Source organism: Podarcis filfolensis, assembly GCF_964270895.1.
Source record: "Podarcis filfolensis genome assembly, chromosome: 13".
Taxonomy (NCBI): domain Eukaryota; kingdom Metazoa; phylum Chordata; class Lepidosauria; order Squamata; family Lacertidae; genus Podarcis; species Podarcis filfolensis.
In genome coordinates, this window is record NC_139615.1 from 27,200,148 (window position 1) to 27,209,519 (window position 9,372).

The 9,372-nt window shown below is 45.8% G+C and overlaps 1 long non-coding RNA gene across 1 annotated transcript in view; it reads left to right on the forward strand.

Annotated features, from left to right (window-relative positions):
* LOC310748190 overlaps positions 1–7,166 on the forward strand; it is a 65,491-nt gene extending 58,325 nt beyond the window's left edge. The window contains exon 4 of the long non-coding RNA XR_014541179.1: positions 6,530–7,166. This is a non-coding gene — a long non-coding RNA (uncharacterized lncRNA). The remainder of the gene's footprint in view (positions 1–6,529) is intronic.
* Positions 7,167–9,372: the final 2,206 nt, after the last annotated feature.

The following is a 9,372-nucleotide window of genomic DNA, read 5'->3' on the forward strand; positions in this document are numbered from 1 at the left end:
TTAGCATACGTTTTGCATACGCCAGTTTCTATGATAATTACTATTATAGAAACACATCATGGCTCGCCATCAAGGAGGAGAGTGTCACCAGGTAAACCTCCTGTGTGCCTCCTCAGTCTGGCAGCCAGGGGCTGCTAACAGGTGAGAGGCAGCTTCACATTGTCATTGGCCGTGGGCTCCAGTACTGCTGTCCTCCTTGCCTTCTGCCCCACCGGCCCTTCAAACAGAGGACTTTGCTCTGTCGGCCCCTCGGATAGAAAACTGTCCTCTGTCAAGCCAGACACTGGGTTTAGCTGAAGAAAATAAGTTTACAGTGGTACCTCAGGTTAAGTACTTAATTCGTTCCGGAGGTCCATACTTAACCTGAAACTGTTCTTAACCTGAGGTACCACTTTAGCTAATGGGGGCTCCCGCTGCTCCTGCGCCGCCGGAGCACAATTTCTGTTCTCAACCTGAAGCAAAGTTCTTAACCTGAAGCACTATTTCTGGGTTAGCAGAGTCTGTAGCCTGAAGCGTATGTAACCTGAAGCGTATGTAACCCGAGGTACCGCTGTAATCAGTGGTTTTCCAAGACCCCTGGCGATGTTCACGAGGCCTGTAGGAGACTGACTTCAACTAGCTTACATGGCTTTGAACATGGAACATTAAGGAAGGCTATTTTGAAGTTCCTTTTTCTTTATTGGGTGTGAGCCTTTCTTGCAGGAATAGTATCCTCCTAAAACCCACTGGAGAAAGTCACCTGATTTCCCCCTACCCCGCCCATCCGCCAGCCTTTCGTGACATCTGTCTGATGCAGTGGTGTCTGCGGGTGTGTAGCTCCAGATTCCTGCCACCAAAAAGGATCAGAATTAGGATTATTGTCACATCTGTTTGGAGCAGGAAATGTGATTAATTTGGCAGGAGTTCATTTGCTCTTTTTGTGGGGAGGGGGCCAGGATCGTATTGCATCCCCTGGACTAATATGACCGGCTCTAACTTTAAATAGGCTTAATTGCTTCAGTAATCAAAGGGGAAGCCAGGTTAATGTAATTATTTGAAAGTTGTATATGTTTCTCTTTCTCTCAATTACTTTATGGTGGGGGTTATGGGGGCTGGCAGAAAGATTTATAGTCCTGTGGAGTTTAATTAGGAGCAGGCAAAAGGACTGAGTCACCTCTCGCTTTCTTCCTGGGTGAATTCTGCTTTCTAGGGCTTTGGCTTAGTCAGTCTGACCCACTTCTCCCTGAGAAGGCACCCCTCCAGAAATTCTCCAGTGGGGGGCAAGACATCCATGATGATTTGTGCTGGGTTGGTTGTGCGCGACCTTGCTTTCAACACTGTTTGAGCCTGCAAAAGTTTCAGGTTGGACTACTACTCCTCTGTTTCCAAGCGGTGCATGCCCAGCCGAAATCCTGCAACTGTTTATATCACAAATGTTGGGTTTTGTTGTTCCCGCTTTTGTTGCACTATATAGCACAAGTGTTTCCCTCCAGGAGGAAATAGCGCAGTCACATGGGGAAAGGATTGCAGAGCAACTAAAGCAGAACAAGGTGTGGACTGTCCAGTATAAATCCAGAACCAATGTACTATTATGAACCGCCCTCAGACCTTCGGGCATAGGGTGGTATAGAAATGAAAATAAATAAATAAATTAAAATATTGTGACAATGACCTGCAGACCTGCAAGACATATAAGTGTCTGTGTGCATGTATATACACACACAATCTGTAAGGGCACCAGGGCTACTTGTGTCCAGGCTGTCAAACTTCGGACTGCAGGGGGATGATGGCATGTGCTGTGATGGCCAGAGTGTTGGACTAAGACCTAGGAGACCAGGGTCCGAATCCCTACTTGGCCATGACGCTCCCTGGGTGACCTTGGACCAATCACTGCCACTCAGCCTGTGGAGGTTAAATGAGGCGGGGAGAACCGGGGCTTTTTTCCGGCCAGAACTCGCTGGAAAACTCCGTTCCAGCACCTCTCAGGTGGGCACCGTTGCCATTCGAAGAGAACGAGGGAGGTGTTCGTGGTGAGTTCCAGCACCTCTCTTTCTAGAAAAATAGAACCATACAGGCCACCCTAAACTCCTTGGATACAAAGGTGGGATATAAAAGCAGTAAGTAAATGATGATATTAAACAGTGTGGGACAGAGAAACATTGGGACTGAGGTAGAGTTCAATTGAAAGTCCAATGTACGGATGAATGCGTACCAAAGGAAACTTGGATCTGTGTGACCCACATGCGCATGAACACTGTGGCGCATGCACAGATCTTGGCCTTTGGAGTTGGGGGGGGTGGGGAGAAATGGTACACTTGACCGTTCCTTGTCTTCCTCTCATCCCCCAGCTACATCTGATATGTGGACTTTATCCTTCACCACCACCACCTCCCAAGCTGGAGTAATGAATGCTGTTGATATAACAGTTTTAAAATAATTAATTAAAAACCGATTTGAGGTTTAAGCCAATCTTAAGGGATTAGAACAGATGAGACTGTCACGGAGGACCAACATCTGCTGCTGTGCTATGGTGGGCTCAGTGTCCCTCTTTGGACATCTGGCAAACAGCTGGCCTCTGCTTTAATGCATGATGGGTGATACCGAATTGAATGGACCCGGGGTCAGAGCTAATTCAGCTGACCTTTTTTGGTTTGGAAGGAGAAGGTTGAACTGGCTCAGATTGCTGACCATTGCCATTTATGTTCTTCGTGTTGAAGCAATTGTCTGAGGCCTTTGCTACTGCCCTGGGGAAATCAAAGGGATGACATTTCCTAGAAAAAGGGCAATGGGTGTATTTTGTGCCTGCTCAGAGGGCGGGTTGGCAGGTGCCCGTCCTGTCAGTTTGCATTTCTTAGTGCAGAAAGTATTGATCTGATGTTTGGAGATCTTTCCTGTTCTGATTAATACAAGAGGATTCTAGAAGCTACTAGAAGCTTCTCTGTGTGAGAGAAGCAGGCAGAAGGGTCATGGTTGTTTGGGTTATACCTTCTGGGAAGCTGATTTGAACTAGTTCTCTTACCTCTTTCAATTAAGATCATGCTGACTATAAATATAGGCCAGAAGGAGCCTGGGTTTTACTTTCTCTTTCTATCTCTCTTCCTTCTGGTGTGGTGTTCTGTACATAGTATGCTTAGCATTAAGGTTTAGTCTTGTTATAAGTTTATTAGTTTTTGTAAGTGCTGCAACTGGATTTCTTATGGACTGTGCCAATCCTGACTGTATTTGGATTTGTGACCATTACGCTCATTCAGCACAAGTAAAGCTCTGCTGGATAATAATAATAATAATAATAATAATAATAATAATAATAATAATTTATTATTTATACCCCGCCCATCTGGCTGGGCTTCCTCAGCCACTCTGGGCGACTTCCAACCAAACGGGTGACGTACTATTACCTCTGGTCTGTTTTTGGAAACTGTGTTACATGTTTAAGGTTTTCCTCCACACGTTGACATGTCCACCATTTGATTTCTTGCCACTCAATGCAACTGCTGTTGATAACTGGCAGCCAACTGTGTACCTGACTTTATTGGAGAGTATAGCATTTCAGCTACCATTGAGCTTGGAGATTTAATTTTAAACATATATTAGTTTTTATTTTAACTAAAGAGAATTAAGTCCCCCAGCCTGAACAATAACCCTCAGTGTCATTCAAAAAACTAACTCAAGGCAGCTTGCAATAATAAAAACTTTCCTCTATGGTACTACATCTATGATGTCTCATTTACAAATGCGCATCCTACCTTGATCATACGCACATCTGCTGAGGAAAGTATATATACATACCTGAACCAGCCCAGAGGAGAAACCCTGTCATTATGTTCCAGAGTGAGTAAGGGATCCTCTCCACTCTACTGACTGGTTTCCATTTCTAAATAAGTTTTGTTTTGTCTACTCTAGCAGTATACAGCTTGACTCACTTACAGAAGCTGTCTATTTTGCTTTGTGGCAATGAAGCCTCTGGTGCCATTTGGCTGAGCTGTGTTCTAAAGTGAAAGCAGAAGGTTTTGTTTCCCTCTTTTCAGGTGTAAAGGGGGAGACGTGGGGAACAGAATGTGTAAGTTGAAGACTCTCCATTATTCATTCTCTGTCACCTAATCCATGGTGAGATGGTTGTCTGATCCATGCCAAATTCAGTTTCATATCTGAGTGAAAACTGGGTCTCTCCAGTACAAATCCAGCACTCTTGCTGTCAAATATCAAATAAGAAACCTTTATCAGAATCACATACTGCTAGTGTATGTCAGTTATTCAAGCATTTGTTCAAGTATCAGCTTCGACAGATATCTGAATATCATGGGAATATCTGTGGTATATTCTGAAGAGAAATTTTCAGCAGAGTTTTTTTTTGGGGGGGGAGTGTGTTCTAGTGTGTTTCATCCATCCCTTCCTAGCTTTCAGTAGAAAGCGAAACTGATCGTGTAATTTCAAATTCCTCCCACTTCATTCATCCCATGAGATCTAGAAACTTCAAATGAAAGTAGAAAGAGCCTGATTTATGGGATGGCCTCTGCAGTTTGTTGGCACAGCTCATGCAGATCTGTAGATCTCCCTGAATACATTCAGAAGATTATGTGCAAAATCAATCCAGTGAGGAAGTTGAAGTAAGCGTAAGATGGGGAGGGGATTGGGATCTTGTAAAACCGGTTCCGTCTGCCTGTATGTGAGGGCGAATATAGTGTGCACCCAACACACACACACGTCTTATTTTTCTGTGCTCTCTCAGTACTTGACGAGATTGTTGCCATATTAATGGGATTACAGCTGAAATAACAGATGTTAACTTTGCAATGGAAGCTCCAGAGATATTCAGGGAGCTTAGAAGAGGAAACGGGTTTAGTCACCTCCTGGGTTTCCAGTTACACACACACACACACACACACACACACACACACACACACACACACAAGCAAGAAATAAGCTACCGATGGCAGTCTGTGCCCTTTTGTCAACAAGGAACAGAGGGGAAGGATAGGGCAGGGACAAAGCTTGTGAGGAGCCAGGAAAAGATGAAAGGATTAAGAGGGTCCAGCTCTCCAAAGAACGAAATCTGTGAATATCACATATTTGGGTGAAAATATTCACCATTCAAAACTGGCAAGTGTTGCTTGTCTCTGTGCACATTTATGTAGCCAACAGCTGAATTGTTGAGATGACCCTGAATATTCACAAACATTCAAATTGCATGGGGAGAGGGCAAGGTTCAGTGGTGGGGTGCTGCTCAACACTGCAAGCTCTGTAAGCAACGTCAACATTTGGTCGTTTATTGCAGGCAAACTCGCACAGGACTGAGGGACCAGAGGGGCTGTGTGCTATCTCACTGAAAAGGAGAGAAGGGTAAAGGACGGGGCATGCAGTAGTCAGGATGTTTGGGCTGAGCAATTGGGTTGGAAGGGAGGTAAGAATAGTGAGCAGAGAGTTCAGGAGGCTGGTTGAGTAACAGAAGAGTTGGAAGTGGAAAGGAGGTAGCGGGTGCCGGAAAGAGGTTGAGGCATGGAGTTTGGAGAACCAATGGCCCGTGTGGGAGGTCATCACTCAGTGGTAGAACTGAGTTCTGCATCAAGAAGGTTCCATGCCCATCTCCAGTTTAAAATATCAGGTAGCACATGACGTGGAATTTCCTGCTCTTGACGACCCCAGCACTGAGAATGCAGCTCATCCCTATTTGCATTTCTCCATCTGGGGTTCTAATCCTTGGACAAAGAGTGCCATGGAATGCTGGGAACTGGCTTTTGTTATTTGCATGTAGGTATGTGGATACCTGTGTGTGTAACGGAGGGCTCCACAATATGAGACCTGCAACAGACCAGACCCAATCCGGAACGTCACAAAGAACCAGAGCCACCAGTTTACTTCAGGAAGCCATGCCAGGGTTTCTCATCTGTGTGTATACTGGATAGGTGGGCCGAGGAGCAGGAAGCACAGATGAGTCAAACCCCACTTGATCTTTCATGACTGAGACCTTTAGCGTTCTTCTTGCTACTCCCACCTTTCCGTGCTGCTCTTCCAAATGTAATTGGCGCCCACTGGGCTTACAAGCAGCCAAATCCCCTTCCCACTCTGAGCTCAAGAGTGTTGGCATAGGACCCCATGGATTTTGCTCATTGGATGAACTACTGAGAGTGGAAGGGAAGAGAGGGAGAGGGCGATGGGAGGCTGACGGAGATGCATCCAACTCATTTCAAAGTGATCTCTTTTTTTGCCTCTCATTCTTCTACAGTGGTACCTCTAGTTACGAACTTAATTCGTTCCAGAGGTCCGTTCTTAACCTGAAACTGTTCTTAACTAGAGGCATGCTTTTGCTAATGGGGCCTCTTGCTGCCGCTGCACCGCCGGCACACAATTTCCATTCTCATCCTGGGGCAAAGTTCTCAACTCAAGGTAACTCTTCCAGGTTAGCGGAGTTTGTAACCTGAAGCGTTTGTAACCTGAGGCGTTTGTAACTCAAGGTACCACTGTATTGGCCACTGTCTATTTACAGACCTGCTCTCTCATATACAACCAGAGCTATTCCATTTATGTATTTATTTTCTATTGCAATCTGTAGCTTGGAAAATTGGAAGGCAGCTAGCAGAAGAGGCACCATATGCTGGAGAAGCCTCCTTCATAAGCAAAGAAAAAAACAACAACACCATCGAGCAAATGGAAGCAAAGAAGTGTGTAAAGGTAGAAAGCCCAGTTGGCTGAATGGATGATACCATGTGATTCCTGTTTTGAAACTGATGGAGCCTATTGAGATCAAGAAGATTCCCATCCCTAGGCAGAGGAGCTCAGTTGTTTCTGGTAAACAGCAAATAATTCAGGAGCAAAATGCTATTTGCAATTAATTATTTTCTTACATTTATAATTCTACCTTTCTCCCATCACAGAATCCAAGGTGATTCACAAGCACCCATCCAGACATGGCCAGTCCTAGATCTGCAAGGTGGCCTCGTCAGCTGCCTTCAAACCATACCTTGGGACCATGCCCATCATTCTGATGGTTGGGAAACGTGTGTGAGAGGAGGGTTCTTACATCATGTGGGTGTACACAGAGACATGTTGCCCGCTACCAAATCCCTGTGAGTGAGGACCAGGCTATCACTGCCAGAGGGTGGATGCCCACCCCGACACTGACCATGGATGGAACTTGTTGGCATGTATGGGGTAAAGGGTGCTTCGAGAAGGGTGTTTATTGCAGGATCAGTGCTCATGCATGCAATGGCTTTTGTGGGTGGGTGTGGCATCCATTATAATGTCAGTGGTATTAACATGGTGGCCTGTATCCACCTGTCAGGGACTGGACTGAAGGGGAGGAGGAATGGTGGAGATCACACACCCCTTCTCCTGACACTCCCAGAGAAGAGAAAGGAGGTATTGAATCACAGCAGTGGTTTGAGAAAGGTCACAGCGCAGAGACAGGCGAACAGAAAAGTTGGGAGGTGTTGGGAGAAGGGAAGGGGGAGACAGAGACAGAGCAGCCAGCTGACCCGTTATCACTAGAGAGCATTTCTGACCCCCCTTCTCCCAGAACCTGGCACGCATTGAAAGTGGAAGAGCAAAGGACTCAGAGACAATTAGCCCCTGGCGGCCACCGTAAGGGGAAGTGCTGCTGCTAGGAAGGGAGGGGGGAGGAGCTCAGTCGGAGCAACGCCATTATGGGAGAAAGACTGGATTCCTTTGCCTCTCAACATGATGTTTGAATAAACTCATTACTAAGGACACTCTTTGTTCTTTCCTGCTTTGAGCTGCCACCGGGGGAGGGATAGAATTCTCCGAGCCTGACACCACCCCACCCCATTTAATTAGGTGGACACTGATCATGGGGCCAGTGTTCCTTGTGTATGCAAGTTTTCTCCATGTCCACCTGATGTCGTTGGCACTGCAATGCCACCCTGTATTTCCTCCCTGCTTAATCTGGATTTACCATTTCCAGGAAAAATCCAATGAGTGGGGGGGGGGAGAGGAAGAAAGAAGAAGCTTGCTGCTGAGGAGCCATTTCTGATACTCTCATCTGGAAGCACCTCTCCCCTTTCCCCCCTCTTTTTGTGCATAGCCCCACCTTGCAATGTGCTTCTGGGGATACTTCCCTAATAGGTGTTCACTGTGGAATGACCACTCTTAGTTCACTCTGGCTGTGCACACATGACCGCCTTAAAATGCAGCTAGGTTGTTCTTTTCCTCAATTCGGATTGAAGTACATTGGGGTGGGGAATGCATCAAAACACAGTGCTGCGTATGAAGCCACATGATAGATGTGGATTGTTGCTTAACGTAGTGTATGCACTACCCAAACCAGCGGCAGGAGGGCTCTGGATGGAAAGTAAATGGGTGTACACAGCCGCTTTCATTTTTTAATGGAACATCAACTTCACATCATCAGATCTTTCCCCTGTGGCTCCCCTGCAGTGTTTCTGCCTCTTTTGAGACCTCTGAAAATCCGACCCTTTTGGAAAGTACAGAAGAGTAGCACAAATGACATAGGTGTGAGTCACCTTAGCACAGCTCTTCTGCCTTTTTGAAGAGCCCTGGTTTTGGAGTGTAAAACTAGCCCTACACCTCTAAACTTTGACAGGGAGCGCCATTTCGGTTCTTACATTTTTAGTTGATCTTCATTCGTGCTAAAGTAATTTTTTGCCTAGTTTTTTTTCTTTTCTTCCAAAATAGGCCTTTTAATATTCATGCAGTAGTGGTTAGATAGGAGGGGGGTGTTTCAGCACATATCTTTAAAGTGGGTTTAAAATAAATAATGAACTGCTTTGGTGTACTGCCAATCATTCACCCACATGGCTATATCACACCCATGTGAAAAAGAAGATAGTGGGATGTTGATTAGACTGGCCACCACTTTGTATCCTAGAAGATCCTCAGGGTATTATGTTTCTCTTCTCCTCGCTGGTACAAAGAGGATCATTACAGAAACTGTACCTAAATTTCTGTTGAGCACAGTGAAGATACAAGTAAAACCCTTACCAAATAAACGTTTTCCTCTCTGCCAGAGATATTCCATAAACTTGTGTCTTGTTTTATATGAGCATGGATGTCTACATTTTATTGTAAGGTTTGGTGACCAGCTGCTTCTTCATCGGTAGGCTGGGTCTGCTAGAAAGGCCTAGAGGGCTGCATTTGCCTTCCTGCCGGACCTGCGGTTCCCCATCCCTGAACTAGCACACATTTGCTCCCTCTCTTGAAACCACTGCAAAAGTGCCTTGCATTTCTGATCAATAAGCCCCCAGAGCAGGCATAGGCAAACTCGGCCCTCCAGATGTTTTGGGACTACAACTCCCATCATCCCTTACACTGGTCCTGTTAGCCAGGGATGATGGGAGTTGTAGTCCCAAAACATCTGGAGGGCCGAGTTTGCCTATGCTTGCCCCAGAGCTCCTGCTGATCTCGGTGTTTTGCTGCTGG